Genomic DNA, 24361 nt, shown 5'->3' with positions numbered 1-24361 from the left:
GATATCTCTATTAACAACAAAGCTAAAATTATTTTATGCTGACCAACTTACTTCATACAAAAGTCATTAATCGGCAGATCCCAACAAGGAGCTAATAAGAAAGATTAACCGAGAGCACGTGTAAATGCTACAATTGTGACTACGTATATTTATACTATATTGGCATTTATTACTCATAAGTAAACACTAATAAAGAACTAAGTAAACAATCATAAAAATGAAACGATAGAAGGAGCATCCAAGAAAAAAGTAAATGGCTGTACAGAATACGGTTTACGGTTCCTCGCGCAAATAAAAATGCAATGTGCTGTGCCTAAAAAGAGGGTGATCAATCGAGCACTTGACTCAAAATTAACTCTTTTGACTGAAGACATGATCAAGATTTGGATCTGAAGGTTGGGCAGGGTAACAGTATTACATCTGCGTTTTATTTTTCGTTAAAATTTGCTTTATTAGGAAGCACGTAGTATCTTCCAGTTTCTGATAATACTAACATAAACAAAAATTAACACATATGCTTGGCTGAAAACATTAATCATGAGAATAGTCAAATTATGTAATCAATATGTAGAAAATTTTCCTAGCTGTATTCAACCTCGTCTTAAATGCCCTCTTTGGTAAAAAAAAAAATAAATGACATGCTCGGTTACTATGCAGGTAAATATCATACTGGTGAATTTTTATTCGAGCTGGGTTTTTTTTATGCAATATCTAGGCTTTCCACCGTCTCATAACAATTGCTTCATAGTGCAACTAGGAGGTTTTCCTCCTGTTACACCTTTACAACCTCCTTGACTCTCAATTTTCCTTTCAACGCTGAATGACCTCAGGTTCCAGCGCTTGGCATCAGACCTAAATATCATATTCCAGTTTTCTTAAATTGAAACGTTACTTTCATCGCTCACCTGATAAATCACTTCTGAATGATTTTTATTTACCGTGCTCATATTATACCGGTTACTGGTGTTGAATTTCCGTGGGATTTTTTTTTAATATTTCCCTAAAAAGATGTATTTGCGATAATGTCTTTGTCATTTTTGTCAATATTTTTTTTGTTGACCTCACTGTTATTTATTGTAAAATTTGCTTCATTCGTGGTTTTTTTTTCATTATTTTATTTTAATTTTTAAACCCCTTTGGAGGTCTCAACTTAAATGCCGCTCCAGCAGATTACTTTAATAAGTAAATCTATAAGTCACTTAATTCTAAGACCAACTTTTTGGATTTCTAAAGTCATGCGTCCAAGTATGACCTGTTTTCTCCTATTAGTTCCTTTCTTTACCGTAATGATGCCAAGGAAAAGTTCTGATGAGACTACCTTCTTTGGCTGATGCAGTTTTACATATACAAATCCTATGGGTGTTTGCTGTAGAGCAGAGCTTGCTATGCAATACAGAGAGCATTGTGGAGTGTCGTAACGTTTGGGAAGTTCTAAGAAGACACACTGGAATCTTTCACATCCCTAGTTGTGATGATTATATTTGATGATTTTAGCCAAATTTCTTGTCCTGAGGACTTCACAAGTCTTACTATATGGCGTGCATGATTGCTAAGGACAGGAACTGTCTAGGCTCAATTGTTGTTAGGAGTTGGTATTAACGTCCGCTGCAGAATTTTGTCAGAATTTAGATGCCTATAAATGATCAAGGAACTATTCGTGTATCTAATATGCGCTGTTTTTATTTCTAACCAGTGTTTCATTCTCAGTCGATTACATTATGCCTAGCGATGAAATGAGTGCATTCCCAGTTGCCAAAAGTTTCTGTCTTGTGGAATAGTTCCCCTTCATCCTGAGATCCCCGTAGGGGGGTAGCGCCACCAGTGCACCTCACGCGGTGCACTGGAGGCTTTACTTAAGGATCTTTGCAGCGTCCCCTCGGCTCCTAGCTGCAACCCCTTTCGTTCCTTTTACTGTACCTCCATTCATCTTCTCTTTCTTCCATCTTACTTTCCACCCTCTTCTAACAATTGTTTCTTATTGCAACGGCAAAGCTTTCCCCCGTAACACCTTTCAAACCTTTTACTCTCAAATTCCCTTTCAACTCTGAATAACCTCATAGGTCCCAGTGCTTGGCCTTTTGGCTTAAATTCTATATTCCATTCCGTTTCATCCTGAGATGAAATTCATTCGGCATCGACGAACCCTTTCAGTTTTTTAAATCCTTTTATGAACTGTGCAAATTATATGTAATTAAGCAACGAAGAACATTTAAATGCCGAGAGGAATCCTTGCCAGCGTGTGAAACAGAAAATTCTTAGGGATAATAAACGGAGAAATCTAAATTTCGTACATGAAAATAAGACGGAGCAAACTTGATGAAGTCGAACCGTCTATCAAAGCGAACATCGGAGGGCGTAACCTAACCAGACGAGACATGACAGCTCCTGGATACCAACATGTTCACGTTCAAAGGCCTTCTCTTTGAAAATACTCCGGTGTCAACAACGTTTTTCTTAAAATGTAAATATCTCGAGCAATATAATTCAGCATGAATAAAAATCTTTCCTTTGAAGTGTTAAATTTTATATATGGGTCGTAAGGATTTGAAAACAGGATTGTCAAGGATCAACATGAACCAGTGACCAATTTACGCTAAGTACTGAAGAGCTGAATGAATAAGCAATAAAACAATGAGTTTGAGACGAGTACATAGAAGAAGTAGGCTTTTATCACAGTCAGAATAGGGCCTTCCCTTCGGCGTAACACCGAAGACCAGGTCAACTTGAAATATTTACGACACGAGATTCCCTCGACCGCCCGAAATGCGAGTCCAGAACACCACGGCGTAACTCCGGAAGGCAGGTCGTAAAAGTGGCTTCGCCAAACCATAAAAATCACCAGCACTGCGATATAATGGACCTACGCGAACTATACATAAAAAAATGATAAAGGGAAAGAACAACATTGAAAGTTAATTCGCCTTTCAGACCATAAACCGTCTCTTTTTTGCATAAGGAGATCATGTGCGTCAGTTTGAAAGGTAAAATACGGCCCTCTCCGCCATTTGAGGGAGACGTTAATGGGAAGGATATGTAGAAGTACGGGATACAGTTTATTGTAGATCCTCCCATCAGCAGACGTGAAGGTAGTTCTAGGTCGACCAGAATACTATTCTAATTGCGGCGAGGTTCGAGCTATTGACATAGACTGGTGGACCCATTGGTAAAGGCAGCCAGAGAGACAAAGGATGGGAATGATGGGACAAAGGGAAGGTTGCTGAAGAGCGTCAGATTTTGTCATACATAAACTCTTCTTTTCACGCTTTATTAAGCATCTGTTCATCATCTTCAGATCCGTTATTCTCAAAAGGAACTAAAATTAATATTAGAGCGGTTATGAATAAGAAGTTTAGGTTGAATCCTTACTGCTACATTGCTTAGACTTCAGTATACTCAAGTACGAGTATGTCGGAAGATCAAGATTTGCAGATTCGTTCAGAAGATTAAAATTGTTTTGCTGCGTTTTAGAAATACTGATGACGCGGTTAGTTCATTAGTTCTGTTGATAGCTTGCTGATACCTGAAGCTCTTCAAAGGGTGCCTCATATTGCGAACTTTAGAAATACTGTACTTTGATCTTCCACACTCAAGAGCTCAACTCACTCAAAAAGCTTCAAAGAAAATTTAAAACTTGTAGCTTGAGACTATAAACCCAGCAGATTTTGCAATGTGACTGGAATTATTGCACTGAAAAACAGAGGGTCTGCGAGGAGATTATAAGGCGGCCAATAATGAGGGTCAAGTTCTACGATCATGAAATCTACAGAATTATCCAGGCTATATGATTTTCGTATGATGCAATCAGATTCCAAACTTTGATACATCCAGTTTGGAAGATTACTTTTTTTGATGATGCATCAGAGACCTAATTTCTGGATGCAACGCTGAGGTAGAAAGCTTTGTAACGATATCCAGGAACTTTGCTTTGGCTGTACCTCTCTGTGATAGCGAACTGTACAAATACTGTGCAGATTGTTAGCTGTGCTGACGTGTTTAGAAAAACTTATTTCAATCTTGAAGCTTTTCAGATCTTGCGTCTAGATGACTTGATTTATGAGTGGCTTACAAACTGGAGACATTTAGTATTGAAAAGAGAAGCTTAACGAATAATATTCTGAGTAAAATAGCTAAGCATAGTGTACCAAGTATGCTCTTCACAAACAATGCCTCGAGATTTTTGGCATGGCAGATTATATGCTAACTTGTGATTTTCTTCTGAGGCTATTAGTTTTGAAGGCGTTAGGCTCTGATAACATCAGCAGACGTTACGGTGCAAATACTAACCTCAAGAGATCAGATCTGAATCATGAAACTTTAGGTGCTTTTTAAACCTGTTAATCTGAGGTGTTTTGCGGGACAAAACTGATATTGTGATAAGTCTGGCATGGCGCTATTTGTAGATCATGTGCTGATATTGGGACCTCTTTAGGCAACTAGAATGATAATGCAAGCTACACTGAAACTACAGTATGGCGAACGCTGCTCATAAATCTTATGCGCTGTAGCCACGGTCTGGAAACTGTAAATTCTACAGGTGTTGCCCTGTGGCTGAGCGACTTGTGATCTTGCTCATGCCTGCCAGTGACAATGGAAGAAGAAAAAATACTTGATCTATATTTAATTTGGCATTGTATCTAAGCAGACATATTCATTATCATTTATTAAAAAAAAAAATCCTTCCTACACTAAAACCGATGCCAACTTCATCCAGCAACGATAAAGAAGCCCACACTCGATACCGTTAAGTTTTAAAGACAAAAAAAATGCGAAAAGGTACAAAGACTCAATCAAAATTTCTAGATTAATTCATACTGATTGTAGGTCATAAAAAGCGATGGGGGTAGTAGTTTTAAAGGCCAGGAGGGGTATGGGCAGGAGGGGAAATACTTTAGGTGTATCCCAAAAAGAATCTAGGCCCGCCCTCTTCTCCTCCTCCACCTTCTTCTTCCTCCTGTTTAGTCTCGGGAATAAAAGGGGTGGAGTGCTTGCTTCTTCCATCTTGCAGGAGGCGGTTATCACTCGAAGTCTTTTCATGATATTCCTTACGATGCTCTCATCATACGCTACCTGGGTTTTACAGGCTCTCTCATCCTCAAGGTTCTCTGAGAATATCACTCAGGGTGTCCTTGGTTCCTCTTAATCAGAAAAAAAAACAAATTTCATTAGGCCTTTTTTGTCAAGAGTTTATGCAGAAACCAGGCTTTTAAGCTAATAATGAATACGGCGTGTATGATGTTTTGATAAAGTATTATTTAAGATGATGTTGTAAATCAGATGCTTTTAAATAGCTATGAAGGGTACTTGTGTGTCGAAGCAAGACTTTTAAGCTGTTAGTAAACGCAACGCAAAGATTTTTGTTTTTAACATGAAAAATGTTGAATTTAAAGCCTATTCTTTTCACGCACTTATGAGGATTAATTTTAACCTTAAAGTGCTGTCAAAAATAAGTAATATAAATGTTTTCAAAACTTTAAGCTGTTAGTAAACGCAACGCACAGATTTTTTTGTTTTTAACATGAAAAATGTTGCATTTAAAGCCTATTCTCTTCACGCACTTATGAAGATTAATTTTAACCTTAAAGTTCTGTCAAAAATAAATAATATAAATGTTTCAAAACTGATACCAAAGAACTATGTGGAAGTGCTTTTAAAGAGGATGTAAAATGACCTGTGGATATGTCTCGCGATTCATATCCTCACACGCCTTCGTGTCAATAATACTTGGTGTATTCAAAACTAGAAAAAGGGAAATTATGCCATGATGCCATCAGCAACTTTACCATACTGGAATGACCTGAAGAAGTACATGAATTCACAGTAAGCTGATCTTTTCATTTTATTGATCTAACAAGACTAGATACCTTTTGACAATTATTTATATATTTACCAATATAATACTCCTCACAGAAAATCTCAAAATGGATCAAGGCCTTTTATCATGAATGACACATCTTTAAGAAGCGTGTAAACCCCTGATTTTTAAATTTTGCAGTCCCCAAGGCTCATATTTGAACAGCTGACGATGGCAGTTTTTCAGGTGGCGAAAAATTTCTTTAATAACTACTTTAAAGTGCAAATCTTATTTCATTTAAATATAATACATAGAGCTGCAATAAGAAAAGGAAGAAAGCTGAGATCCAGTTACTTGTAGGGGCAGAACTTCTTTAGCGTCCAACTACTGATGAGTTTCGTATAGTCCTGGCTAATGAGAGAGCGTTACCTATATTTTTTTGTTTTTGTTTCGAATTATTGATAAATTTAGCAGTCATTCAATCTTTCTATCTTAACTCTGTTACTGCTCCCTCACTTACTGAGAAGACCTAGCAACCAAAGATCAAAAGATAACAGCTCAAACACTTACAACAGCTGCTCAAAGGAGAGAGAGAGAGAGAGAAGAATCAGAGTGTTTCGGTGTTGTCGATCATGTCGAGAGGATTCGAAAGGCTGCGTTCGTGAAAAGGATGTATTAATTTAGCAGTTTTATTAGGAAGGGAGAGAAGGATACCTAGGATTGGTGGGGTAACAGAAATCCTACAAAAAAAGGGGTCTCGACATTAGGATGCGTGTAGGTGATGACGTCAGTCTTCCTCGGGAAGGTAACTTGTAAAATAATATCACTTGTTGAGGATAAAGTAGAACCTTAGAACCTTTTTCTTGTGCATAAATGTTGTTATATTGGTCAAATTACTCGCAGGAGTTTTTAAGTTCAATTTTATTAATATACCAAGATTTACAGACAATAAAAGGGTCTTATTTTATCCTCGTCTTTAAAAGAATGAGATTTTATTTCTGTTTTCAGTATCAATAGTATCATTAGTAACAATAATGATCATGAAAGTAAATTAGCGACTTGTGAACCTTTTTCTTATTAGGAGCATAAAGGACTCGACTCCTGAAATAATAAAAGCAAATTTTTCTCATCTGCAGTAAGGCTATGCATGGATAGACCTATAAACATAAAAAATTTTTATCTTTACAAAATTTGGTTGGGGAAGGAACATATATTAAAAGAAAAAGATAAATTGCATTTAAATTTGATCTAAAAAAAAAATGATTATAACAGCACCAGGACTAAGAAAATGAAAGTCTTATAGTTAAAATGAGAAAAAATTGATCTTTTTCCACTAGTGAATTATTTCGATTATCTGTAACGAACAACTCCAGAAACTTTTGCTAACCATGACTATTTATATGTGCAAATTAATTTTTTCCAAGGAACCTCGATTGTCATACTTATTCCAAATGTATCCCTTGCAAGAATACGTGATATTGTTTCATGAAAACGGCAACACAAGATTCACGTGTGAGTGAACATGCCCGCATTCCTTCCTCTGAATAAGCTTGATAAGTACCCTGCTTATTCCAGTTGACCTCTCTTCAATTCACTGGCGTTTCAGAGAACTGCCCACGTAAGGAAGCGCTGCATATACAACGCCCTAATAAATACGAAACAACAGAAAAGAGGCCATTATGGAGTCTAAGGTCTATTGTTTAGAGTTTAAACCTTCATGGGGTCGGTAGCTTTGCGAGGGAAGACTACCAACAACCGTGTATTAAAATATTGATGACATTTTCATTTGTTTCTTGAAAACGGACAGCTAAATTCAGTCACGTACAGTAATTTCGGAAACTTTAGCAGTGACTTTATTTCGTGTTTTATAATTCTATCAAAATGTCTAGGCACCATCAAGTATAAAAATCGGAGGGACTCAGTTTGCTGAACTGAACCCCATGTACCACTCAAAACGGATTATGCCACAAGTGATGAAGGGCGAGAATTTTATTCTGTATGTTATTTAGGCCTGTTTGGTCATGACAGTTCATTGCTAATCTAAAACTCGCTTCCTAAAAATACTAAAATAAAACCTTCCGCAGTGGGCGGTAATATCAGCAACTGATTCATTTGTGGCATAATGAAGTTGGTCAAAAAATTCACTTGAATTGATATCGCCCACAGCTCCTTTAAGAGACCAGGCGATAACAAATGGAAACACAGCCCACCTACAGCAGTGACCATCTCTTTCCTTATGATGCAAGTCTTTTTTCTCTCCCATTACGTCATTGAATAATAAAAACCTATAAAAGAGCAAGGACACAAGCACGCTTACACACACACACATATATATATATATATATATATATATATATATATATATATATATATATATATATATATATACATACATATAAATATATACATATATATACATATACGGTATATGTATGTATATACATATTCACCATACGCCGTTTTTCCATTAGTAGAGGGTTGGTTCTAGAAGTTACCTTTACAGTATTGTTGACATGAGGTTGATAACCCTACCACCAACCTTACAGGGTTTATATACACACATATATATACCATATACATATATATATATATATATATATATATATATATATATATATATATATATATATATATATATATATATATATATATATATATATATATATATATATATATATATATATATATATATATATATATATATATATTGTCTAATGAGTTAATGCGTTAATTATTAATTACTGTAATTTATGTAGCCCTGCTCTACTTAAGACCCATGTAATCCTGTCAGTTAAAGCTAAAAGATACCCCAAAATACAGGCAATTAACTGAATTAGATTAGGTCGCCAGTCTGAAAGAATGCATTGTTATAGTGTGGGAATTTACATGAGCCAATAGTTCCTTTCGGACACAGTAATATTTACCCTACTTCAGTTATAATGCAACGTAGCTCTATCTTAAGCAATTCTAGTATATTAAAGACTATTCCTCTTCCAAACAATGGTATGATCAGGTTCCAAGGCTTACCTGAGTATTACTTATTGTTGACCTCTCCCTAAATCCTACTTACTGCAAGGGGAATATCTTATGCAATCTCACTAGGCAATAATAATTATAGTTCGTGTACTTGACTTCATACAGGAAATAGAGTTCCACCAGGATCTCTAGTCAGTGGCTGAGGAAGGGGGAAAAAGAAAATGGAAGTGCAGTGGAAGAAATACCAGCATGTCGGCGAATGCTTGTCAATTCCAGACTTACCTTTCACGTAGGCTGCTCGCGCACTGCAACGGATGCCCAGGATCTGGAACAACGTGTAACGTCGATTTCACTTAGTAAAATACAAAAAGACAAAGGGACAAAGTAAGCTCTCTAGGACTGCCGTGTTCTTTCTCCCTGACTTTCTTGGGTCGGATCGGGCTGCTGTGTTTTCTTTTCGTAAACCACGATCCTTCCATAGCCTCCGGCAGTCTGAAAAATGACAAAACATCGCCAATATATAGTACAGAGAAAAGGAATGCTTAAGAACACTCTCACTAGAGGTGACCTGGTGAAAACCTCCCTGTTGGATAGGTCTCTAATACTAACTTATAAGCTGTTAGGAATGGTTAATTTTGAGCACACAACTAGCTCCTGCCCGCTTCTCGTCCTGTGTTTCCCAGAAAACTCCTCTTGTCTTTGTTAGGATTATATTCCAACTAAAATAATGCAGGGAGGTCGAACATCAGAATATTTATAAAAAGATATATATATATTTTATATATATATATATATATATATATATATATATATATATAGGCTGATTTTTAATTAGCAACGGGCTCATTATTGCTGAAATGCGAAATGAAATAGTCAAGATGTCTTGAAATCTAATTGAAAGTTAGGATAAAGCTGAATAATAATACCTACAAAAACCAGACAGTGGTTAGAAGTCTACAAAGTCCAATATACCCGTGCATTATGCAAGCCAAGTATCGAAAATGAAAAGGGAGAACACAGTGTTCTAAAAACGCTGTATTCCCACTGGGTCATAAGTGGTGACATTAAAATTGAACGTAAGAACGGAAGAAGAGAAACATTGCGTGCAGCGTCGATATCAAACCTGACTAAATATGGAGATGGAAGAGGAGGGGAGGAAAATATGATTCATAGATGAATCAACAAAAGGAGTCTTATCTATAGAATTCTATTGATATACGCCTCGCTTATTAAAAAAGAACCCAGCATAGACTTGATGGCTTCATAAAGGGGACAAATATGGTGGGAGACTGTTATTGCAGCTTCAAGAAAATCTTTAACTTATTTTATATCTATGTTTTGGCTAAAAGAAGTGGAATCTTAGGAAGGCTGATATTCTTCACAACAGCCTTAAAAAAGAATATCGATATTAAATGATACAGTCTTAAATGCGTCCACAAATACTCATACAGATAAACGGTCGTACTAGAATATCAAGGGTAAATTCGTAATATTACTTGACGTCTAGTTTGAATTTTAACAAAAGATTTTAGGTTTCAGTTGCTGCCGATGAGCTTCTGAAGACCTGTAGTGATGAAATTGTGGACAGATAGTATATATTGTCAGCCATATATATATATATATATATATATATATATATATATATATATATATATATATATATATTATGTGTGTGTGTATTTATATATATATATATATATATATATATATATATATATATATATATATATATATATATATATATATATATATATATAATATATATATATATATATATATTCACATGTATATATTATATATTATATTATATTTTATACATGTAATTGTTATAATACAATGCCCTCTTAGCTTTCAGAAATCTTCGCACTTTTTTGGATACACTTGTCACTACAAAGTCTTAAGATCCAAGTGCAAGAAATTGAAGTGTAATTTCTTGCACTTGAATCTTAAGGCTTTGTAGTGACAAGCGTATCCAAAAAAGTGCGAAGATTTCGAGAAGTTAAGAGGGCATTGTGGCTGTTACAATTACATATCTATCTGGTAAAAAGTGACCAGTAGATTGTACATATATATATTGTATATACAATATACACATAGAGTGTATGTGTATATATATAATATATATATAAATATACATTATATAAGATTCAACTTTTCTCCTGATTTCATCCAACTACTTGTTGCTGTTATTCACTCTGCTGCTGAATCTGTGACCTCCTCCTTGAATTTTAAGCTTGATACTCATGTACACCTTAGTGTATATAGTACACTTCAGTACCTACACTGAGTTCTTTTTATGTATCTTCTTATATGCAGCTTACATCTCCTTCTTAAAAAATATACTTGTCTTGACGTCAATTACTACCCAAAATACTAGCTTTTATTTCCATGTATAGTTTTTCTGTCTATAGCTTAATTTTAAAAATGAGTAATTTACAATAAAGCTGAAAGAGTCACCTCATTAAGAAACGCTGAATGGGAAGAAACATTTTTAGGCGGCAGGGTTCAAAAGCTTGAGGGCCTCAGTGACGTCAAGCAGGTTATTACAGCCTAGGGTCTGTGGATAGTTTTTTGTCTTATGGAGATGCCATGTCTCACTAACTGTCTAGAAGGTTTCGTGTGCGCGACTTTGTGGTTTACAGAGAGACAGAGAGAGAGTGATCAAATTTTCTTTATTCACATAATTTTGTTGGAGCTTATAGTAACAAATTCTGGTATAGAAAAGGAAAGAAAAGAACTTCTACTTACACACAAAACAACACATAAATACAAATACATATAAATATATATATATATATATATATATATATATATATATATATATATATATATATATATATATATATATATATATATATATATATATATATATATATATATATGCGTGTGTGTGTATATTTATTTAATATTAAGAGACAATAGATAGACTCGGAAGATGAATGTACCCTTATGCATAGTAAACCGCTGAATGGCTAAAGGTATCCCAGTGCTTGTGCTTATAGTCAAAATGTCATAATTCCATTCAATACATAGTAAGAATTGAATCACTCACAGACAGATATAGTCACTGAGTCTCTCTCTCTCTCTCTCTCTCTCTCTCTCTCTCTCTCTCTCTCTCTCTCTCTCTCTCTCACATATTCCTTGTGGGTTGTAACCCTCCTTATGGTACATCAAGCAGATTCAAAAGCAAAGATCGAAAAAAAAATAGTTTTCTGCACATATGATTTCAAAGACCGTGGGCAATCACTGCCCACGTGCTTACCTACGCCCATAACGTCTCGATCGATACAACCCAGATGAATATCTCTTACGCCCTAAAACATTGACGCTCCGAACCAAGCAGTAAAGCTCATAGTGGCGCCCACACGCCCCTCGACGCTCTCGACTGCATTCACGCCCTTTCCGGCTGCATTCTCTTAACCATTCCAGCATCCATATTGCTGTACGTTACGCCCGCCACACGTAATCGTCTCGATTGTCTCACACACAGGCATAATGGACAAATATGCCCGTATCCGTGACTCTCGCATGAGTGCGCATGCGCATGAGTTCAAACAAGCAAAGTGCAAGCACTTACAGTGATATATCTTGCAAGATGCTGAAGCAATGGCAGAGGTTGTCATGTAACGATCTCACCTGTAGAGAACCTCGCAGCATAATGAGAGGGAGTCTCTCCCCGTGATTAATGACTTGTGAAGATGTGCTCCTTCATCTCGATATCTCAATGTGAAGGAGTTGAGTACGAGAAGTCATTAATCATGAGAATATACTTTTTGGCATCCTAGTAAACACTAACAAATTCTATGCAAATTCAGACCAAAGGATTTATTTTAAATAAAAGAACCAATAAACTTTAGGATAATGATTTCTTTTTAAATATAAGAACCGTAAGACAAAGATTCCTCGATGAATCTCGCACACATATCAAGCTACTCTCTCTCTCTCTCTCTCTCTCTCTCTCTCTCTCTCTCTCTCTCTCTCTCTCTCTCTCTCTCTCTGCAGCGAGAGTTATTCGTCTAGTAACCAGCACGCTACCCGTGCAACCTCAATGGCTCAGGTCCGATTTCCTATTGGTCAGTCGACTGTTGATAATGTAGTTAAGTGTGGGCGGAGATGGAAAAATATTTTTTAAAAGCAGAAGAGGTTGAGATAAAAAAAAATTGCGTAGTATATGTGGCGTAAGAGGAACTGAAATAATGAGAAATTATATAATATAAATATATATAATATATATATATATATATATATATATATATATATATATATATATATATATATATATATATATATATATATATATATGGGAGAGATGTAGAAGTGGTGAAAATTTTTAGCAGTAGTTAAAGAGTGTAAAGTTGCCGAGAAATGCTTGAGTCATGTGGAAAGAATGGAAGACGATAGGCTGGTAATAAAAAAAAAAAGTCGCATAATTCGGAAGTATTAGGAGGAAGAAGGATAGGAAGATAGTGCCGGACAGATGGTGTGGAAGGGGTATTAGAAAGGACATGGCTTTCGGTCTAAGAAGCATGAGAGTATAGTTGTGTGCAGGGGTTTTCGACACGTTGAGCCTCCTTAGAAGGTGGAGGAAGTGGTTATTTTTGGGGGTTCAGGAATGGCGGGGTGGCCGGGGGAGGGAGTTGGGAGGGAATAAGAAGATGTTTCTTCTTGCGGGACCAAATCTGTATGGGTGATCATTGGATGTTGAAGATCATGATGTGGAAGTGAGGACTTTTGCCTTATTATTTTCTTTGGAGCCATCTAGCCACCTCGCGTTAGGAGAGGTAACTAAATGTTGAAAGAATACATTATATATATATATATATATATATATATATATATATATATATATATATATATATATATATATATATATATATATGTATGTATGTATGTATACTATAATTCTCAGGTTAATCCTCTAAAACACAGAAAAGTGCTCGGTGTTGTTGGAAAATGAAAATGGTAAATGAATTTGATTTTAACCTTTTCTTCGGTAAAATGGAAAAAATTAAGTACGAAGCATGTTCAAAGATAGTAAAGCAACGCTGATAACCAATGAAGTCTTTGATATGTAAAGAAAGTTGTTCATTTCTAATTTTGTCAGGCAACTTAATTCGCCAAAGGATAAAACAAAAATTTGCAGCTGTTACCCTTGTATAATTTGATCATCATCACGTTAATTTTACATTATCTCATCAATTTCTGTGCTAGATCTTAATACTCTTATGCTCACTTTGGCACTGAAGACACCGGGAACACTTTCATAAATTTTCTTTATAGGAAAGACGTCCCACTGGAATAAATGTTGTACAGTCAGTATTTACATTTGTCTTCCGTCGAATACTTTTTTTTTTTAATGAGCTGTTAAATTAATCTACTTTCCAGTTGATTTTCAATTGAAGAAGTTCAGAGGCAAGGTCTGAGGATTGAGGTAGATGTATTTTTCCAAAATGAAATAGACAAATCCAGAAAGGCTGGTGTCCTTTCGCGTTCGTTACGAAAATTAGGTTTTCGAAATGGCAGAAAAATAAAGCCTTTTTTCACTGCCATTATACCCACAAGGAAAAAAAACTTATGAAGACGTAAACACTAGCTACTTAAACCTCTAAAAAACCTGAGGCGAGAAAAATGTGAATATTTCTATTTTATCCTTATTTATTCTTATTTATTTCTTATTATAGTTTCTGTATTATAAGTATTACCTTGATCAGCTTATCACCACTGACTTCGGATTATGACATCTGTCTCTAGAAATGATATTACAGTAGAGAGAGAATTTAAGATTGAATTTTACCTAATATAAAGTGGGTTCGATGTATGTTAGTTTCATGAACTCGCTTCTTAAGCTTTTGAAATCTCTCTCTCTCTCTCTCTCTCTCTCTCTCTCTCTCTCTCTCTCTCTCTCTCTCTCTCTCTCTCAATAGTATCATAAACTCTATTATGACAACTCATCCTGCTTTCCTTTTCACTGTTTAAAAGGGTTCGAACTTCCCACAGAAATGGGTTTGCTAATTAAAGAGAAAGCGTACCAGCCATAGTGGAAAGTGCTTCCGTAATGAAGGTGACGTCTTTGAAGCTTTTTTGAAAGTAAAATGTCCCAGGGGTTTAGCAATGTATCAGTCATCATGATCGCTCTTGCTTCTTGCTTTATTGCATTACTTTTGTGCTATTACTTTCTCTGTAGGTTCGTCATTCCTAATTCAGTCGCCGAAGTTTTCTGTTGTTGAAACTGGACGTTTCACACACACACACATATATATGTGTATATATACATATAATATATTGTATATTTATATAAATAGTTATGTGTGTGTATTTATACACTTTGCTCTTAGGTTGCTTTACTTTCGCTGATTCTGGAATCTTGAGTACAAATGAAAATAAGATATGCTTGTTCACTCTTCCTGAACGCCTCCAAATCAGCAAACAGGGTACAAATGAGCAGTCACAGCCAAGTCCACCGCCAAGAAACAAGGTCACAACTGACAATGTGGGACCAAGGGGGCTCGGCTCCTGGAGAGGTCAATTTCTCTTAGGATGAGAAATAACGGGAACTATACAGTAAACTGTAAGGATGTGAACAATGTTTAACTGATTTTCTCGGCAGTAGCGGCCTTTGGAACGGGCAACATAATGTCCATTTCTAGCCCAGGCCAGGCCTACAGAAAACAAGCGAAAAAAAGGTTGACAGAAGGGCCTTTACAACGAAAGAAGTGGTAAACCGTCGACTAAATGGAAGGAATGTGACAAGATTCAGAATGAAAACAGAAGCTGGAAGAAAATACCAAAGTTTTTGGGTATTATTGTTATTATTCAGAAGATGAGCCCTATTCATATAGAACAAGCTCATAGGGGCCATTGACTTTAAATTCAAGCTTCCAAAGAATATGGTATTCATCAGAAGGAAGTAAGAGAAGGTAATAGGAAATACAGAAGGAAGAGATCACTTATTAGAAAAGACAAATCAACTAATTAATAAATAAATAAGATTAGAGAAGTTCGACAGCGAGGCGCATTTGTAGCATATTGGTGCTGCTGTTCAGCAGGAAAAGTGGACCAGGGATGATTGTAAATGTAAAAGATCTCTGTAGAAGGAAAGAAATAGTCATTAACAAGAATTACCAATTTCAACAGAGTAAATTGGCAAGGTTGGAAAAGGACCACTGATAAAAAAAAATGCCCTACATTCTTGTCGAGGAGGGAGACGAGAGAAGCCCAAAAATATGAGAGCAATAATCCAGAGATGGACAAGTAAGTCCAACGTAAGTCATTAGTAATTGAGATGATAAAAAATCAATTTACAGCACCTGAACTGTAAAATCAACTTTTTTAAGGGACCGATTATGCAATTCGTACAACGTAATGTCTTTAATTTGTGCAGAAAGAATTACTATTTGTTAAGTGCGTAGTCAGCGGTACGACTGATTCGGACTAGAGTTTCAGGCATCTTTCAAGTCACTTTTATCCGTAAACTTTTGGTTTCTGGTGGCTCAGTCATTTCGAAGCGCGTCAGTTGAATATTAGGAACTTTTTAAACTCTTAAAATGGGTTAAATGAAGACAGTTTATTTTCAGGGTATTTGATAAAATGGAATGCTGCAAAGGTTACATGATATAGCTGAAGTTGCTTTAAATGCTTTCGTATGTTAAATAAATTCGTTCAATTGATGCCACATACAACATTGTCATTGACAAGACTCTATGTTAATGGGCGATTAAAACTGTAGAATGCCCCAAAATTTGGGACATCCTGAAAACCTGTTTGTCAGAGAGCAAAAGTTGTAACTTATCCCGCAATGTCGCACCTACACTAAAACGGTGTGCAGGATATCAGTCTCCCTTCGGCCCTGTTCAGAACTCTCATCTCTAATAATTATGGCTTATTTGCATGGAATTCATATCAGTCGGATCTCACCATTTGTCTTGACCTTTGCAAAAAGACGAAAAATGCATTCAGGAATGAACTGCTCTCTCTCTCTCTCTCTCTCTCTCTGTGTGTGTGTGTAATAAATCACCCTCACTCCTCATGATATCCTTCGGAACCGCTGGAATTATGTATTTTGGTATTTCAGATCAGTTAGAAATAAAAAATAAGAAAAAAATATCTGTCTGCCTTTCTCAGTGCTGCATTATATTTGGAATTTTCTCCGTGATCACGTTTTCCTTTTTAGTGGCGAATCTGTCGCTTCAGTCGGGTACAGGGTTTCTCTTTTTTTTCTCTCCCACCATCTCATTTTTTCCCCCCTGGTCTGATTGACGCATAGTGCCTGTGGTGCATATTCAATAAACCTCTGCTTTGAAAAAATCTATAATTTCTTGGAGCTTTCAGACTTTTTTCTTTCGTAAGGAATGATCCCATGCAAATTACCGGAAAAACAGTTCAGCAAATTAAGCTATATATTTCATACGGAACCATTATATAATTTTTAGTACTATTATTACCTTCATTAAGCATCGGGAAGGCACCGTAGTCGCAGCTAAATACATGATTTCTTATCAAATGGTTTCTTATAAGTACTCTACCTCTATTTCGGAATGTTCAGCCCTGAGGCAGAGGCTGCCTCTCTTTTTAAGGCATCTGTATTATGAAACTTTCGCCTTCTTTAAAGGGAGGCACCTCTGGTACAGATGAATGCTTTGTGTCACTTTGGCCTACTTTCTGGTGGTGGGCGGGGGGCAAGGTTGCCTTTGATAAATATAAATGATTTACATCTCTTTTCATCACACTTTGCCTTCTTTTCAGTTGTTGTAGGCTGTCATACTTTTTCTAGGAAAGTACCTCTGATGCAGATAAATGCTTTGCTTCGCATTTCGTTGCCATTTTTTCTTCTTGAGATGTTTCTAACTCTACATCAGAGACAGTCTCACATTTTAAGACAACAGTGCCATGTCAGTTTATCCGTCTTTCGGGGAAGAGACCTCTGGCACAGATGAACACTTGGTCCACTTTGTAGAACTGGCGGTACAATACAGCCTTACATAAAATAACACATGATCTTTCTACCTTTCAGGAAAAATGTGTAACTGATTTACAGAGCAAATTTCAATATATTGAAAACGATATTATAAACAGAGACAATTTGTAAAGATTTTGAGAGAGATTGCCAAAAGTTTCTTTGGCACGTTCCTGTTCCTGAAAACCTGAAGTTCCCGTTATGCCTTTGTAAGTGATTTCTCTTTGCTCTTAAGTTTCATAATGTCATTCCTCGAAGAAATTCTTACTGTTCCGGAATCATTTAATTGTAGACAAAGTTAAGCTTTCATTACAACACATGTAAGTGATACCTTTGTTTTTGTCATTATTATTACAATTTTTATTTCTATAATTTCATCCCTAAATCCCTTTGTAAGGACAGTATTGCAATTATTGGAATTTGGCACATTACGGAGAAACAATATGAAACCTCAATAAATGCATCGGGAAGCACAATATAGTCGTTAATGTTACTGATAGGAGCAACTCGGTAGCCTCACATAGTTCAGATATCGACTAGAGGATGAATTTCAAGGAAGGTGATTTAGAATACAAAAGCAGTAATGTAATTTTCTGCTGGACACTAAGTGAGCAATTATCAGCTCCATACTAACGGCAGCTGGAAACAAATTTTTAAATGTTCTAGTCAAGGTGACGTAAACTCTCTAGATTCGTTCAGGAAGACAAAAAATCCAGGCTTCTTCCCTAAATTGACGGGACGCCAAATATCTGATCTCCGTGACCCGCTGCAAAAATAACAACCTCTCCCCCAGCTCAGTGAACACACATGAGCAGCATAACAACCTCAACAAACCAGAGAGATCAACTAATCAGAAGATCGAGCGGGAATCTGGTACAAAGCTTTTGTCTTTAGGAAAGTTTCATTCAATTTCATTCCCTCTGACGATGAGGACAGTAGTCCTCGTAAAGTTGCCTGGTTTTAAGTGTATTGTTGATTATATATCAAGATTTAATACGCAAGAAAAAGTATTTTTTAACTAAATAACAAGAGTGATAGAATCTCACCTTACATCACCCCAGACTTCCAATGGTTCGCTCAGTTTTTCGTCATTTTGTTTTTCTTGTAAACTCGAAATAACTTCTGAGGAAGCCCAGAAATTCTCACGATCCCCGTAGAACTTTACATGAAATACTAATTTTTTTTAAGTCTACAGAAAACATAGTTGCATTTTATCTCACTGGCTTGCTGCATTAACTTTCCAATAATGAATTCCTTATCATTATATCTTCTGCTTCTCCCGAAACCAGCTTGTTCATCCCCCAGCAAAGTGTCAACTACCGGTTCTAATCGCAGAATTTTTCCTATTCAGGACATGACCGTTTAAAAAAAAAAATAATACTTCGGACCATCCCTTTGAGAGCTGATAATAAGCTTAGTGGTCTGGTAAACCGTTCTAATAATAACAATAATTTCACGCTGTGATAATTTCAATGTATCCTAAAGGTACATTCCAAGCAATGGCACTGTAAAGTTGTTTTGTATCTTGAGCTGGTGCACGTAGTGGGTCATCCCTCCGTACCATTAAGCAAGCGAGACTGCACATTAGCATTGCGAACACTAACATTTATTTTTTTATGAACATCCTCTTAAGCCAAATTCTCTTCGACAACGATACAAAAACGCCTGCTTCCATACCAAATGAGGAGGGTATTTCTCTATACAAACCAAGATCTTGGAAGAGCAAAGTCAAGATAGCAAAAAATGTAAATACTTTCACTTAACTTACAGCTGAGGTAAAAATTCATTTCCTTGTCCACTCCTTGCTGCGGAACAAGATTTTCTTGTTAGAATTAATGGCGTGGCCAAAGGTTTTATGTACTTCTGATCATTTGTCAAGCCGCTCTTGTACGGATGTGTATTGTGTAACAACGCCAGGATCATCAGCAAAACTCAAGGTTTCAGACGTGATATTAAGCAATCCCATATCTACCCTAAAGTGTAAATTGTAAATATGCGCACTGTTAAGGCAATCAAATATGAGGTCATTCTTGCCTTGGCTTTTATTAACCGTCCTAAATATACTGCCGTAGCTGCGGACTCAGTCCCATAAAAAGCTAAAACGAGGCAAATGACGAGGTGAAGAGTCAAATACGGAGCTGCTGAAATTGGCAACATCTTGATTGCGGTGATATTACCGGAAGAGAGAGAGAGAGAGAGAGGGCAATATTAGCTTTTATAACAAACGGCACAGAAATACTTTCGCTCCTATTTGTGATCGTAGCCCCCAGCCGCTTGAGAACAGCGAAGGGGTGATTTTATGAGAATAAACATCTGGAATTGGCTCGATGTTACGTCGCTTCATTACTGATGCCCACACGATCGTACGCTCGTCGTTCAATAACGCTCTATTCATTTGGCGGGAGCATTTGTAATTGGCCCTTATCGTGCAGTGCTGTAAGGACCATTCGAGCGTCTGTTATGGCACCGCTGATAGTTCCTTCGGACCGCGCAAGAGCTTCCCACATCACCTGGGGCCTGTGAATTTTATTACCTATTTTTGGGCATGTCAGGGAGTAGAGTCAGTGTGGCATCCCTTGTACGGCTGTTGCTCTTGTCCTTATGCCACAGGAATCCTCGATGACGAATCCTTCTTTTAGCATCCCTAAGCTCTTTGCCGAAAGAAAACACTCCAGGGATCATTTGAAACAAATGACGAGCATTTATCGATGCAAATTGGCAAAGTGAAAACGCCGGGGGAGGTGTAGCGTAAGAGTGCACATGCGCGAGTATGTGTGTGTGTTTGCGTTTGAGCGTGGGCAGAAATGAGTCAGCCACCCCAATAGCGTATGACGTAGACCGACGTCATGATAGAGGGAGGAGAACGGTCGCGCGAAAATGCGCGCAGACGAACCGAGATTATTCTTTTTAATAATGAAGGAAATCAAGACCATGGAATATGCATTGTAAGCGGTTCATTCTACCGTCTAAAGTATCCCAATATTCTAACCTAAACAAAATTGCAAGAAAACGCCAAAGCAAAAATCCAGGAGCGGTTTTTTTATTTTTTCTCAGCTGATTGTATAGTTGCCATAGTTACCAACCAACAACATCTTTGCAATGCATCTTTTCTCCTCGTTCACTGAGAATCAGCACAAAGGCAAAAGAGCCGCAGAAGAAATACAACAAATTCCAGGTAAAAGTCGTGGGCGCTTGGCCATGCCCAGTAGGCGGCAGGAGGAGGAGGAGGAAGAGGAGGAGGCTACGCTTATATAAAGGGCATCTCCACCCTTTAACCTTCGTCAGTTGTCAACCGTCGGTGAGTGAGGCGAGAGAGGGAGAAAGGGAGAGAGAGATAGGGCAAGAGGGCGCCATCACATCAGAGGACATTTTTAAAAATTTGTAGAAGCATTTGTGTTCCGATACCGGTGAGTCCGCGACTGGGTGATTCTAAGTGCCTCTTAATCAAGTGCTTTTGAGTGTAAGTGCTACATCTTGACTAATGGTTACTGGATTTCTGTTGCGTGTCTCTAACTACGGATTGGGGATAATTGCAACTCTCCTTAAGATACTGTGGCTCGATTTTCTGACTAATTGGCACTACGATTGTGTAATCACGCCGAGACACATACACAAACACATGTATAAATACACACACATATATATACATATATATTATATATGATATATATTTATATATACATATATATAGATATATACATATATATATATGTATATATATATATATATATATATGTATATATATATATATATATATATATATATATATATATATATATATATATATATATATATATATATATATATGAAGATAAAAGGCCCTTAAAATACTGCTTATACGTGGCACCCATATATTTCAGACACTTTCTTCTGTGTTCCTGTTCACTGGTAAAATATGGACAGATAATGTATGACAGCAGTATATACATAAGGCATAAGTAGGTGTGGCACAACGAGGCCCAAAACACCAGTGAATAACTTATTTTCCATCCATGACGGGTCAACGGTCACCTGCTTACCACCAGCGTCGTACTGCCACACCTACATATGCCTTATAAATATATATATATATATATATATATATATATATATATATATATATATATATATATATATATATATATATATATATATATACATATATATATATATATATATATATATATATATATATATATATATATGTATGTATGTATGTATGTATATATATGTGTATGTATATATATATATATTTAAATATGTATATGTATACATGCATATATATATACATACATACATACATACAGCATTTCACCTTCATCAAAATCCTGTAAAAAGAATCGTAAAAAAAAATAGAGCATAGCTTTATAGATCCCAAACTACTCAACTAATAACACTGATAGGTAGTTCTGTTCTGCCAAATCTGACTAGTCCTAATCCTAACCAAATCAAAACGCTTCAGTTTCAAGTGGCTCTCATTCAGACATGAAATACGAATAAGGTAAAATTTAGACAGCTTAAGATCTTATCCGCTAAGTTTTCAGGCTACACACCTTCATTATCATACTGGATATTACATATTCTGATCCAGTCGAGAAGTCTACATTATGTAAATAGAAGGCATACACGATAAGTGCTTCATTCACGGCAGGATGAATTTGCAAACTTAGAAGCCTAATATGAATCCATTCTTATTTCAGTGTCATTCTGTTGGCTTATAGGGTGCCTTAAAATATTAATGAAAAAGCAAGAAAGCGCTTATACATGCATGCACGCACATGCAAATGCATGCAAATATCATACTTTAGACTTTAAAAAATACATCATTGTATATATACAAACGTGCGTTATTGTTCTCAGATCTGTGGAAGTTTCCGTATTATAATTTAATTCAATTCCGCCTTAATGTCGCCTCGGGTTTCATTTTTTTTTATAGATATTACTTTGGCAAGTGATCTCCAGACCTCCCCGGCTGGATGCCACCTCCACCCAGTCGACCGGCTTTTTCAGTCTTTTGCGATATTCACTTCATTATGTGACATTTTTGGCCTTTCCTTGCATTTTGTGAAGCTTACACCTTTAAACTTGCTGATTTCAAGTCTATAATAAGGGATTAATCATTAATTAGGAGAGAAGATTATTAGCGCAAACTTTTCTTTCCGAGACCGATTTTGGCAGGCTCATCACCAAAAAACTGCAAGATATATATATATATATATATATATATATATATATATATATATATATATATATATATATATATATATATATGTATATATATATATATATATATATATATATATATATATATATATATATATATATATATATATATATATATATATATATATAATATATATATATATATATATATATATATATATATATATATATATATATATAGAGAGAGAGAGAGAGAGAGAGAGAGAGAGAGAGAGAGAGAGAGAGAGAACACAAAATAGTGTCCCACCTTCGACACTCTTTTACTTAATGATAAAATCGGAGCAGAAAGTAACATCCTAAATTTAGAGCGCAAGTGAAAGCTTCAGAACCTTCAGGCAGCAGCTACAGCTGCCTGAAATTCTTGTTCACTGATAGAGAATTATCACTTCTCTTCGTAACTACGACACTTCTGGCTAATAAAAATTACGGGAGTGTTTTATAAGTTTTTTTTTTTAAAATGACCAGTCGTAGCTTTTAAAGGCCTTATTAGGTCATTCGTATAAGACTACGCATGAGAAAATAAATATGGTGAACTTTTCTTCCAATTAAACATTGCCATTTCAGAAAGTCAGAGTAGCTTCGCCTGTGATACTTTCCCAAATGACTCCGATATCAAATTTTAATTTTCAAACTTATTTTCATGTCCGGCAACATTAATTAAATCATATTGTATTATCTTGCAAGGAAGATGTCTGGTACAATCAGTGAGTCCATAGGCCCTGTTAAATCATTTTCAGTTAAGTATGTGACAGAAGCCTCTATGTTGGGAGACAGGATTAATAAATTGGAAATATCAAAACAAAACACTAAATTTGGACAGTGAAACTAACTTGGTGTAGTGTGTTATCTAGGAGAATTAGAACGTTATGGCCATTAATATTATTATCATTAATATCATTGCGATCATGATTATAAAGCAGTGTAATCATCTTACAAGAAATTTTACTTTTCAGAAAATTATATCTAGGAGGATGGCTTAACAAATAGGGCGCAGAAAATAATAATAATAATAATAATAATAATAATTTTAATTTAATAATAATAATAATAATAATAATAATAATGCTTAATAATCTTGTAGCAATATTTTGATTTCCAAGAATCAATCATTGTCAGACAAAATATGCTTGCTCCTTCTTATATAAATATATATATATATATATATATATATATGTATATATACATAAATATATATATATATATATATATATATATATATATATATATATATATATATATATATGTATACATAAATATGCATGTGTGTGTGTGTGTGTGTGTGTGAGAGAGAGAGAGAGACAGACAGACAGTCAGTGAGATAGATAGGCAGAGTTACATATATATAATAACCTTGGGTCTAAGCAAGTCTAACTCATCTCTGACGGACGCAGGCGAAAATGGTAAGGAAAAGCTAATAAGAAAAGGAATGTTGCAAATAT

General features: G+C 35.7%; 1 protein-coding gene across 2 annotated transcripts in view; it reads left to right on the top strand.

The window, feature by feature from the left end:
- LOC136854061 (uncharacterized) overlaps positions 1–24361 on the top strand; it is a 47299-nt gene that overhangs the window by 15331 nt on the left and 7607 nt on the right. Inside the window, exon 1 of one of the 2 annotated variants that reach the window (XM_067130165.1) lies at positions 20964–21127. The exons of the other annotated variant lie outside the window; for it this stretch is intronic. The gene's annotated coding sequence lies outside the window, so the exon portion shown is untranslated. Of the gene's footprint in view, positions 1–20963; positions 21128–24361 lie in introns of those variants that run through there. 2 annotated transcript variants of the gene reach the window in all.

Source organism: Macrobrachium rosenbergii, chromosome 28 (genome assembly GCF_040412425.1).
Source record: "Macrobrachium rosenbergii isolate ZJJX-2024 chromosome 28, ASM4041242v1, whole genome shotgun sequence".
Taxonomy (NCBI): Eukaryota; Metazoa; Arthropoda; class Malacostraca; order Decapoda; family Palaemonidae; genus Macrobrachium; species Macrobrachium rosenbergii.
The sequence above is the reverse complement of the archived record's forward strand: the minus strand, read 5'-3'. Positions and strand labels throughout refer to the sequence as shown.